The sequence below is a fragment of the Chelon labrosus genome (genome assembly GCF_963514085.1).
Source record: "Chelon labrosus genome assembly, chromosome: 8".
Classification (NCBI taxonomy): domain Eukaryota; kingdom Metazoa; phylum Chordata; class Actinopteri; order Mugiliformes; family Mugilidae; genus Chelon; species Chelon labrosus.
The window spans coordinates 27473680-27486630 of record NC_140358.1 but is presented as its reverse complement, the minus strand read 5'-3'; the positions used below and the strand labels follow the sequence as shown (position 1 = coordinate 27486630).

The window sequence follows — 12951 nt, the reverse complement described above, 5'->3', positions numbered from 1 at the left end:
ACAGCCCTCTGGCACCACAGCTGAAGACTGGCTGCAATGTTGTATTTCAATAACTGAACGTGCTATGTGTGACTTCACGGTGACATTTATTTGTTGCTGAAAAGATGCAGACGCACGCCGAGCATCCCGATCGCACAACTAGCGCCATCCGACACTGACGCACACGCATACTGTCAGTCATTAAAACGGAGGAGGCAGGAATTTGGCTGGAAATGAAGTTAGCTGCAAGCCCAGTACTCTGCTGCTCTTAGTTAATTAATTCAAATCAGTTTTACCATTTCCTCCTTCCAACTGATCCTCTGTGACAGTTGAAACATGAATTAGCGAGGGTAATCAGATTGTGGTTATCAGCTGTCAGTAGGTCGTCTCCATTAGTGGCTGTGGAGTCTGTGTGCTGCTGCAAAAAAATAAAAGCGTGGGCAGGACTGTGGCACCTCTGGTTTAATTCCTTTGTTTTACTGAGAACATCCAGCAGTGGGTTGAAATCTTTTTGAATGATTGCAGCTGCATAATCTTTCTATGACCTCTAATATAAGCAACATGGAAATGTATCCCGTCCAACATTTGCATTTAACTTCACATTAGGTTCCACCAGAAAGCAGGGAAAAAAATGATTTCTTCTGCTCAGTATGCTAAATAACACGTATTAAACTGCTTCCAATGCTGCATCGTTTACAGAAAACCTGCACCTCGCTTTGTGTTCTTGTCAGCAGCATCACTGAACACAGCTTTAGGTGTGCCCTGTGGGTCTCTGGGATCTCGAATCACACATCTCGGCCCTCAAAACCTGAATTTTACCGTTAAGTATTAGCGGGAAGGGGAAGAAAACGCTGCGCATTAGAAATCGCACGCAGGACAAGTTGCAGACCCACAGCATTAGAAATGATAAGTGTGTCTTGCATTTACACACAAGGCATAGCGGCGATAATTTTATTAATGCAGGATCTGTCAGGACATATAAGTAATGTTCTTTGTAATGTATCTGCACAATATCTCTAGTATTAATCTCACTATTTGTATTAGGACAAGTCACATAATTCAATTTCAGTGTTTTTAATGGTGTAGTTGATGTGCTTAGATAAACGTAGGGCTCTCTCCTACTGCTCCATTTAATTAAGTCCTTTTATTCCTCCTGTACTTCTAGTAGTATCTCTATTTATTTATCCAGGTGATGGATAATTCTATCCAAAATATTGTTACATGCCCATATTTGTGGGACTGTAACAACCCTAACCCTAACCCTCTGTACTGTGGTATGGACACCTCTTGTTTTAGGTCAGCCTCTTCTGTAGCCTGGCTTGTTTTTGTCCAAACTAACTCCACAGAACCGAAACCTGGTGAACACTGCCACATAACCATATATAGCCACCTTTTGACTTAATAGGCGGCTTAGGCCTCTGCATCAAATTTGACGTCGTAGCTGCAGCGACAGCCCAGACCCTACGTAGACCCTAGCATCGTAGCCTGACGTGCACCTCCCCAGAAATGTAACTACGCGCCGTGGCGACGCAGACCACAAGAGCTGTGATTGGTCCGCTTGGTAATAGCGTGTTTCCGGCTGCTTCTCCATCTCCACAATTAACAAATTGATTGTTTTAGATCAATAAAGATGGAACACATCAAGTATGACTCATTTGCATGACTCATCTTCAGCGAAAGTGTCTGTCCCTATTGTTGAAAGTGAAGCAGGAAGAAGAAACAAAAATTAACCCGACTTGGATGGTGTTGTCACAGAGCGAGCCAGACTGATGAATGCACAAGTATGAATGGCTCGCATCAGCGTAGGCTACGTACGTAGGTTACGGCGTCCATGTCCCGCGGTGCTATAAATGAGTCTTAAGAATGACTCGACAATAATGCAAAAGCAATACTGCAATTTTTTGCGCATAAAATAGTTCCTTGTAGGCAGATGGCAATAAAAATGACCCACAAGGCTGCCTCTCTTAAAGGGGAAAGCCTCGCCCAATAACAATATGATGCTTCAGTGAACCCTCCAAGACCTGCATGGGGTTCCCCATAATATGTGACTGAAGATTTCTCCCTTGACTGGTTGCATACATATATCTGCAAGCTCTGAGCAGTTTAGTCAAAGAGTTACATTTAGTAAAACTTAATTTAATTTGTGCAGCAGAAATAGGTTTCCTTTTCTTGTCAGTCTGGGACAATGATACGCCAACAAGGTCCCCTAAAAGTTCAATAGTTTCCCACCGGTGTAGATTTTTGCATTAAATCATGTTTAGATAATGTTTTACCTCTTTGAGAAGAATAAAATGTGCTAAAACTCTGTGATTGTAAATCCTAGTTGGGTTGTTGTAAGTTTCTACTTTAGGATCCAGGACTGAACTCTGTGAAGGCTAATTAAGAGGCAGGCAGCTGCTCTGAGATTAACCTGTCTGAGATACGTACAGAGACCCGGGCGTTTGATGCAGACACCGGCGAGGCAGATTAGTGTATCTCTGGTGTGAGGGGAGGCATTGATCCCGACAATGATGTTGACTGAATTGATCCTTGTGAAGTGCAGCGTCTCCCCCGCTGGAGGTTTGTACTCAGTCTTTAAACTGTCTGACCTTTATTTATTCAGCGTGTGTCGTTCCGGGAGACGGGAAGTTTCAGAGCTGCACAAATTAAATACCTGTACTCAAGTCAAGTTTAAGCCAGGCACCTTTACAGAAGACTGCAGATGCTTGTGTGTGTTCTCTCTTCAAACTATTTTGGGAGGATAAACAGAGAACCTGATTTACCATGAAGGTTATAAACAACTTTTAAAGAAAAAGACAGTATTATGCTGGGGTATAAATGCTAATTTGAATGCATATGACTTTATGATCACTCATCATCCCTTCACATTGAATTGCAGTGTTATGAATGTCCAGTGGTGAGTCGTGCATTTTCCACCTAGGCCTTCAGTGACCTCCAACCTCATTCAAAACACCTCTTAATACGATTGTTACTACACCACTACTATAGAAACCCTTAACATACGGACATGCAATAAAACAGGACGTTGCATCGTAGACAGGTATCTCATATAGAGAGATGAATGTCATTACTAAAGAAAGAAACTCAGAACAATTCATAAAGTCTCACTCACTGCACCCACCAGCGCCACATACATCAAAACCAGCAGAAGCATCAATGTCGACCCAATGAAATGACAAAAATATACATGAAAGATGTAAATATAATTAATTTTACTCAGAGTCTGTCATGAAAAGATCTGCAACCAAGTCGATAGCCTCTCCTCCTTCCAACATCGTGGGTTCAACAAATAGCTATCAAAACGTTAACGGGGACGATTTGCTTGTGCAGCTCACAACAAAGGAACATGAACCGCTAGCTTGGCTTGAACAGAGGCTCTCTGACCGTCCAATCAGAGGACGCAAAAACACTGACACTACCGTAGGCCACAGAGAAGGACTAAGAATACCAACTTGAAATGTGACTGGTTAAAGGAACAGCGTCACTACAATGTGTTTCAAGCTTCGGTCGCCTGCAGTTTTAAGTTTGAAGGCCCAGGCAGATTTCTTTGACTCTGGCAACACATGATGGCTGAAATATGATTGGATAAAAGCTCTGATGCAAAGTTACACTGCCAGACACACCACAGCTGAGAATAATTTAATAAGATCAATGGGAAAATATTAAAATGTAAGACAGTGATTTGGCTAAAGTTTAGACCAGCAGAGAAGGCTTTGCTGGCCCTGACGGAACCACCGCTGTGAATGTCCCAAGATGTCCTGCACTGACAGTGAAACACACAGCAAACATGTCCATTAATTAGTGTCCACTAGCCTTCAAAAATCACTTATTCTTCCCAAGACAGTGACAGTGATAGCACAAATAGCTCCAGCTTTGAGGATTAAATTTACACAAGTGAGCTTAATACCTGGACCATAGACTGTATTGCATTTTGCCAAACTGATGCTATTTTCCTCGGGATACAGGCAGCGCCATCTTGCGAGTTTGGAGTTTATTGTGTCTTTACGTGAACTATTCTGGCAAGGAATGAGTATGCAAGATTATAGTGAACATAAGAGCGTGCTTTAAATTAAAGGATTATCTTATGTCAGACCATGGACAGTCAATGGGAAGGTGACAAAACAATCTCTTTAAAGACGTTGAGCTGCGACATTAAAGATTCATGAGGCTAATTAACACATAACAGAATAATCAGGTTGGTCTAGACTGTAGCTCTAAAATAATAATAATAATAATAATAATGATAATAGCGTTCACTTCCCTGTGATTTTATTAATGTGTTTTACACTTAAACATACTGGTGGTGCATAAAGCAGATAAAACCTCATTACATGGTTCACAAAAAATGCCTCCATCCATCCATTGTTCTGATTACCCCTGCTAATCTATCTGACATTTTGTGACTGTGAAGGCTGGCACGAATGGAAAACAAACTTTGCTTTATAGATTATTATATTTATTTATTCTTTTTGCTGTCTGGACTTCCCACTGTAAAATGCTTTCAGTGGTCCATCTACTTATTATCCAGGGGAGAGCAGTGGACTACAGATCCTGTAAAGCTGTTATTCTGAGATCCTTGAAACATCTTTAGTGGCAACTGGGTCTAAAGGTCAGAACAGAGTTATAAACGAACGATTATTGCCCAGCACCAACAGGCGATGACGTGCTTAACCTTTACAGTATATGCGTGTTTTGTGTGTCCAACCAACAGAGACAGACGATTTAGGGAACTTTGCATCTCCGGTCCGTCACACTCTGATGTCCTGTATCACATTTCAGATTAAAACACTTTACAGCAATGGGATGATGGCGCTGTTTCATGTGCTTTAAAACAGACGGAGAAAGGGGTGGAGGTGCCTCGCTAAGTGGCATTTACGAAAGCAGAAACTATTTCCACCACCTGTTCAGTCTGCCCTCGGTCTCGCTGAAGAATTTTACCGCCACGACCCCGTTTTTATATAACCTCTCATCCATGCTCCGTTAAAACACGGCCACTCAGCCTGACGGTGAGAGTTAGAGGAGGGGTCCGGCAACGGCAGAAATAAAAATAAAAATAAAAAAATCACAGCTCGGGTAATGGCTTTTAAAATGCCAGAGAAATGTCAGCTCGGCTCAAGATTGGTTCTTTGACCGGTGCAGGGCGGGAGAAGCTCAGGGGTGAGACTTGAGCTGGGCTTAATGCATGTCTCCCTCTCACAGCCGCCCCGACCCCGTTGATATGACCGAGGATGATCTCAAAAGTAATGCATCCGTGTGGGTTAAAAATACAAAAACATGAGCCTCAGTCAGTTTCATTAATAGGCAGTTTAGACTTCTGTGCTACGTAGCTACGGCGAATACATAGACCCTGCACAGACCACAAGAGCTGTGATTGGTCCCCTTGGTAGTAGCGTGTTTCTGCTTTAGTATTTCCGACTGCTTCTCCATCTCTGCAATTTTCAAATTGATTATTTTGGATCAATAAAGATGGAACACATGGAGAAAAGGTTAACTGAGATGTTCAGAGATACAAACATTTGTAAACATGACTTCTCTTCTGCAAAGTTTCGGCAAAATTTGGGTGAAACTTTAAGTTGCCATTGTTGAAAGCGAAGCAGGAAGTAGAAACAAAAATGAACCCGACTGGCAAAAAAGACACAGCGTCGACTAGCATTTGGATGCGAGCCAGACTGATGAGCGCACAAGTATAAATGACTCACATCAGCGTAGGGCTACGTACGTAGGTTACGGCATCTATGTCCTGCAGTACTTAAATGAGCCTTAAGGCTGTACGACTGACTACCGCCTCCAGGGAACTGATCCAGTTACGGAAACTACACACTGGAGGAGTATGTTCCAGTTTGACCCTATGTGGCCTCTAATCACCGGCCGTAGAAAGGTTGGGCGTGGCGGTTAAAAGTCGTGATTCACCTGTACCGTTGGCGGACAGACATTAATGAGGCCTATTGTTGTTGCTCTTGTGAATTTGATCGAAACAGATGGAGGCTAAATGAAACCTGGCACCTGAAAAGATTAATTGCACAAGAAAAACTAAAAAAGTAATTACAGGGCTTCGCAGAACGCAGCGGGTGGCTTGTTTCTTGAGTCGCAAGCAGATGTGACGACGCTGAACTTACAGCAGCAGCTTATTTATTGAGTGTTTATGTTACAGGAAGATAAAAGAACACAACCCACACATAATTCAAACTTGATTTAGAAAGAGTATAAATCAAATTTACATTGAACACGTTATCCATTTTATTACGCTGTCAGCAGCGTATTAATGTGACAGATGTGAGACCAGCCGCATCTGGATGTCTGAACTGGAACGAGGGCGTGCGCAAACAGAAAACAGAAACTGTCAGTAGGCTTATGAGAGTCACTAACCATGTTTGTTCATTTGTGCGACACAACCTATTAGAAAAATAATCCAACCAAAAACTATTTGGAGAAATAATCAAGTGCAGCTCGGTGGAGTAATGAGCACATCAGTCATTCCCCACATTCAAAGTGGAAACCCTCTTCTAGCGGCACCGCCTGCATTAAGGAGCAAGTTATGAATTCCACTTATCCATTAAACACTAATGCAGAGATTAGAATCTAAATGCACATATGGCTTCGTCCTCGTCCTCAGTGAGATTTCACTTTCCTTCCTGATTTTAAATCTTTTTGAGCTCAGTTTTTGTCTAGTAACAAAAAAAAAAGACCAACTGCTGATATTGTAAATGCTATTAATCAGCTGTGGTATCTGTGGAATAATAGTAATGTACCTTGCATAATGAATTCATTGTAAACCACAGCTTTAAATCAGTGTGAAGGCTCTGAACTGTGGAGTCACTTCAGCAGAACTTGACGTTGTGTTAAATTGATGTTGTTCACTGAAACAAACCAAAAACTGATGAGACAAACAAAATAAATGAAATGCAACTTTAGGCTTCTAGGTGAAAAAAACAAACAAAAAACATGTTGGACAATCTTCTTCATGCTTCCCTTCTCCTGGGACCATCCCACGTTGTTGCTTCTCCAGGGTAACTCCCATAATTTACCTGTCCCTAATCGTTACACATAAATCCCAAGTACACAGGTTTGCAGTTTGTGTATTGTTAATTGTGTATTGCATCCATTCGTATACAGAGTAGGCTACATATGGTGCAGTGGCCGGCCTTGCATCCTGCAACAGGGGAGCAGTTTTAGGGGTTAAAAGCACCTCGGCCGAGAACCGAGAGAGGATTTGAGCTAGTAACTTCACGGTCACAAATCTGCAACCCCTGCTATTTAAACTCATCTGGCATTGCAATCTGGCAACCTTCAACCAGAGTTGAAGGGGCGTGTGTGCACAAACAGGCACTTCATTGCTAAATTGATTAGCTAACATAGCTGTTACCAGAGTGTCGAGGCAGGAAAGCATTTCACGTGAGCCAACCTAACACCCAGACAACTCCCATATTCTGAATCCTATCCTGAATCCCAGAAGCTATTCTTCTTCACCTAGCGTAGGTGATGGAATATAGGTCATGGGTCATGGTAATGCTCTGACCTGCTGCGGTTAGTGGACTCGTACTTCAAGGTCTCAGCCTTTTCTTTGCGTTGGCTCCTCGAGCGTTTTTATGCGGCCGAGGGTCAGGGATGGACGCACACATTCACTCCTTTCTTATGTTAAAAACCTGCAAGCCTTGACCTGTATGTCAACGAGCAGGATGCACGAGAGATGGAATCCATCCGGATGTTGTCAGCATTGCTGTAAAGACACATCAACTGCCAGCAGTCCTTGCACATGACAATAAATATTCATGTTAACATAAAAAAAATTAAAAAAATAAAAATAAAAGCAAATATCTTCACTCAGAGACTGTAGGAAAAGTGGACGCCATGACAGCTCCTCTAAAGTGAAGCCTGAGCAAGTAGAGCTCCCCCTAGTGGCTGGCTGCAGTATAGGTCATAAGCTCCACCTCCTCCATGTTAGTGGGTGGGACTTTGGCCAAACTAAAACACTAAAGTACACTTTAAATTATTACTTTTCAAGGATGGTTTCCATCATTTTAGTTAGTTGTAAATAAGAGCAGTGTATAATCCAACATCTCTTGGTATCTGGTGGATGTAGAGCAGAGTATTAATTAAACACAATCACCAGTGAGTCTGGAGGAAGTGTGGACGGGTCATCGATAACTTGACTCCACTCTGGCTCCAAACTCACTCCCGTATACCCTGGGCACTAGCATCAGTTTGACTAATGGGAGGAAGTGGAGACGTGTCGTCCATTTTCTTTTCTTAGTGTATGTGTTTAATACACAATAAAGAAATTACAGAGTAAAAAATAACATCATCAACAAAATATCCCAGTAGAAAGATAGCGCTGCTCAGATCTGATTTTGCGCTATGATTTGCAGGACAAAGAATGGAGGCAATGAAATAAAACACATGGAGTTGTCTCGGTTGCCGTGTCAAAGCGGACGGACCCGCCGTAAATCAGGCTGTTTTCTGAAAGAACAAAGACGCTGAGCGTGAAGAGCAGCTGTTTGCTTAACACACAGGTTGATCGTGATGAATCAGCCGGTTAAAGTGGCCAAGCAAAGAATGACACATAATACTTCTATGCTCCAAGGCGTATTAACAACACACACTCACACACACACACACCCTCCCTGCTACAGTACGCCTGCTGAGTGTTTATAGTCTCACTGGAGTCATATATCTAGAGGCTGTCAGCGCAGAGCGAGAGAACTTTGTTGAAGAAGCAATTCTTCACTGGCGGAGGTAGAGGTGAGGAAAGGAGGGAGGAATGGACTGGAAAAAGGATGAGGAGGCATAAGAAGAAAGTAAGGAATGAAGAAAGGGGAAGGAAAACAAGGGGATGAGGGAAGACGGAAAAAGGAACAAATGAGAAGATTGATTAGTGGAAGGAAGATGAAATATGGGAGTTAAAGAAAAGAGAAAACGGGAAGATGAGTTAGAAGACAGGATGCAAAGAGGTAAGGCAAGAAGATGGAGAGAATGAGGAAGGAACAGGATCTAGATAAAGAAAAGGTGGAAAGAGATAAAAAGAAAAAGGAAAGATTTTAAAAGGAAATGAGACGCAGAATAAAAAAGCATTACTAGAAATATGAAATAAACCAAAGTGATGTTAGAAAATGTTCCTTCCTTCATATTTGTGTTGGATTTCTTTGACCGGTTCAATAAACGGCGTGATTTACGTCAGAGTCTTGTTTTTATTTATTTCATTTTTTCCTAAAAGCTCAGAATTAATGGGTGATTTCCATCATTTGTGACAAGCCTCTGTGTGCCGTATGTGAGATCGCACCACCTGCAGAGCGCTGAGAAAACAAAGACAGCTGAGGCCTTTTCCACAGCTGGACTCACCGTCTGCGGGACGGGCGCGCGCGGGGCCGGCGTTTTCTGCCTCGGCTGACGTCGCAATAAAACTCAGAGGTGGTTATAAACACACGGCAGTAAAGTGACTTCAACCGGGCCCAACGCTGAGGACGAACAAAATAACTTCAAAATACAGTTCAGAGCCGAGTTTTTGATTTACGATCAACGTCTGTGTGAGGAAGTATAAATCTTAGTACCGTGCAAGTATTTACTTTAGCATGGTATGCTGCTAAATTTCACCTCTTATTACACAAACTTTCTCTTTGGTAGAGTTATAAAAATAGGCCAGATGCTCTAATTCCACACCGATCAGCCACAACATTATGACCACCGACAGGAGAAGTTAATGACATTGACCATCTTGTGACAATTCAATGTTCTGCTGGGAAGCTTCTGGACTTGGCATTCATTGGTGTGGATGTTACTTAGACATGTAGCACCCACCTAGACCAGACCAGGCACCCCCACCCCATAGCAATGACACTCCTTGATCGCTGCAGCCATCCCCAGCAGGATGCAACCACAAAGACACTTTAGGAACGACTCAAAAAAACATGAAGAACAGCACAAGGTGTTGACCTGGCCTCCAAATTCACTAGATCTTAAACTGATCAAGTATCTGTGGGATGATCCACAGAGGCCCCTCCCCTCATAGGCCCCCACTAACATCACAGAACACCCTCAGAAGGCCCATGTCCATTCTCTGATGAACCACAAATGTTTTGGATGCAACAAGGGAGACCTACACAGGATTAGGAAGGTGGTCATAATGTTACGCCGGATGAGTGTATGTGTCTGCTCTAGTTTTGGTACCTGACTGACTATCGCGACTTCATTATGGCACCTTCTCTGTCTTTCCATTTGCTTTAGGACGTGATGAGTTTCTGCTTTATAACCTCACAGAATAAAAGCTTCCTCTCCGACGTTAAACACTGAAACACTCTGTACTTCAATTAAAACCTAATTGTCTCTTTTAGACCGAATTAATTTACCTCTTTAATATTTTTAAATTGAACCGTCTCATCTTGTTAACGGGGTTATTTTTACGCGACAAATGGTTTGGATTGATGCAGCTGGGTGTTCCATATCCCACCCCGTTCTCCAAACTGAGATACGACGAGAGAGTTATTAAACACTTTGGGGGGAAGTGGGTTAGTGTGGGAACTGAGACTCTGACTCTGTGGCCGATGGGACTTTAAACACATTGAAGCTTCTATAATTAAACAAAGACATTGAAATATAAAGTTAAGTGTCTGCGGTTGAACAGTTTTTCTCTTTTTGGTCCTTTCACTATAAAACAGAATAAACCCCCCAAGCGTCTTCTGTGACTGTGCAGCTGTGCCTTAGGGCCACAGATAGGGCCACTTTCTTCAAGGATGCCCCATCGGTATTGGGGCCGATCCAGGCATTTTTAAAATGATTGGGGTTGGGCTTCAGCCAAGGTTTTTTTGTAGTTCTTTGTTTTATCTCTGCCATAAACCCAAACCAGGTCCCTGTAGCATCAAAACATCTTCTTCTTCTGTTTTAATGGCGTTTGGCTCGCGTCAGAGTTGCCAAAAACCAAAGAAGAAGAGGAGGAACCAAAATCACGTGAGGAAACCGTCTTAGGTCTGATCAATGGGGCAGTCAGGGAGGAGATGCTCCGGTTGGTCAGTGAAAAAGTGTCCATCCTTTCCTTCTTTTTAATTTATTGGACTGAATCCAGTCAACTCTAGGAGACGCCAAAGAAAGACTTTAGGACGCTACAGGAGAGGACATTTTCGTTGATCAGATCGGTGTCAGATCAGGGGGCAAAAACGTGGATTGGGCAGTTAAAAAAGGTTTTGTTTTCATAATCTCAGCTGCATTTTGTATCATTTGGGGAAGTTACTGTCCTTAAAGTTTGGCCTCACCTCTCCTCCATGATCTGACATTTTGGCAAGCACGCCAGAAAAACAGTTAACAGCTTGTAGCCTAATATCCAAATTTGATCTCAGCTCTCATACATTACTCTAATACAAGAGTCTGAGAGACTTGGTGTAGATGATTTTTCAGTCTCTAGCTTTATATCCAAGTTGTTAAACCAATAAACAGAAGACTGGAGGCAGGTTTTTTTTGCACAAAGGAACTCATAATCAACCTTGTCAGTTCAGTCTGGAAACACGTTGCAGAAAAAAATAAATCCCTCAAATCAAACGAGATTAAATGATGTCCCCCTTGAACTTTTCAGTTAAAGTTAGTAGAAAAGTAATTACAATGAACTGAACGTTTAAAATAGCACGAAAAGTAATTAAATTTCAAAATGGGGAGATAAAATCACAATGATTAGTGCCAGTGGGTTGTAATTAAGCTTAAGGCCCTGTTCCTGTTAAACTGGTGAACTTTAAAAGATCAATTTGCTGAATGGCTGATTTCTAAATGTTTATTTTCTGAAGAACAATTAACAAATTGAATGAAACGATACGAGACCTGGAGCACTTACAAGCTAGCTTAACTGAAACGTATCATCTTATAAATGGGTTTTCCGTTTCACTTTGCCATAGTTTCCTCTAAATCAAACATCCAGGGTTCATTTTCTGGATCCGTCATTTGTAACTCAAATCTGTGCGGCGATAAATCCATCACCGAAGAGGCACAGAGACAAAATTATACGCGAAAACGAAAAAAAAAGAGATGAATCTCTAAATGCGTCAAACGTCAGCAGCTGATGATCTCTTTCTTCCCTGAAGCTGAAGCGTCTGAGGCGTTTTAGGGACACAGAAATGTTATAACACTCAGGGTTGTATTGGTGGAACAGACAGCGGCCTCTCTTTATTATTCACCGAGATGCTTCCAGCTGGGAATATAAGCTCTGGCTGAAAATATACAGCTGCCACTCAGGCTCCCGCTGCTCTGTTTGTTGTGTTTGCAGGAAGCTGGAGGAGAGTCAAAATGAAGGGTCAGACACATCCACACACACACACACATATATATATGTACACCTTCACACACACACATCTTAGTGTGCATATTATTCCGTCTAAAGATTTAAGACACGTGGAGTCTTGGACAAGAAGAAGCTTCATGCCTCACTGCCAGGACTAATGAGAGAAGCATATGAGACCAGCTAAAGCCAAGACACACAAGTGTTCACACAGATACACTCATATAAAACACACACATACGTATACGACCCAAATGGTTCCACAGTTTATCGCGTATTCATACCTCTGCTCTCACTTGGAAGCTTATTATGAGCAAACAGCAACATCCCTGGGGTGAAAAATGAAGCCAGAGAGGAAGTGCCAAAAGCTGCCGCTCCTCAAATGGCCACTAGAGGCTGACTACAGAAGAGAGTAAATCTAATAGACTGTAGTAGGAATGGACGACACGTCTCCTCTTCCTCCCATTTGTCAAACTGACGCTCGTATCGTGGGGATACGGGCGGCGCCATCTTATGAGTTTGAAGCCAGAGGCTGAGCAATAAAGTCCGAGCGTTTATACTTTCTCACGGGCGCTTGTACTTGGTTAACACTGCGCTCTGCTCTACCTCCACCAGTTACAAATAACTGCATTTATTTATATTTTATTTTCTCCAAAAACCTCCATGTTGAGAAGTCCAACTGAACAGCGGAATTAAATTTGGTCTCTTTACCTAATTTGCCT

At 42.3% G+C, this 12951-nt stretch overlaps 1 protein-coding gene across 1 annotated transcript in view; it reads left to right on the top strand.

Moving 5' to 3' along the window:
- The window catches only part of htr4 (5-hydroxytryptamine receptor 4), a gene marked incomplete at its 3' end in the record, with an annotated part of 126740 nt that overhangs the window by 81579 nt on the left and 32210 nt on the right, over positions 1 to 12951 (top strand). The window lies entirely within an intron of this gene.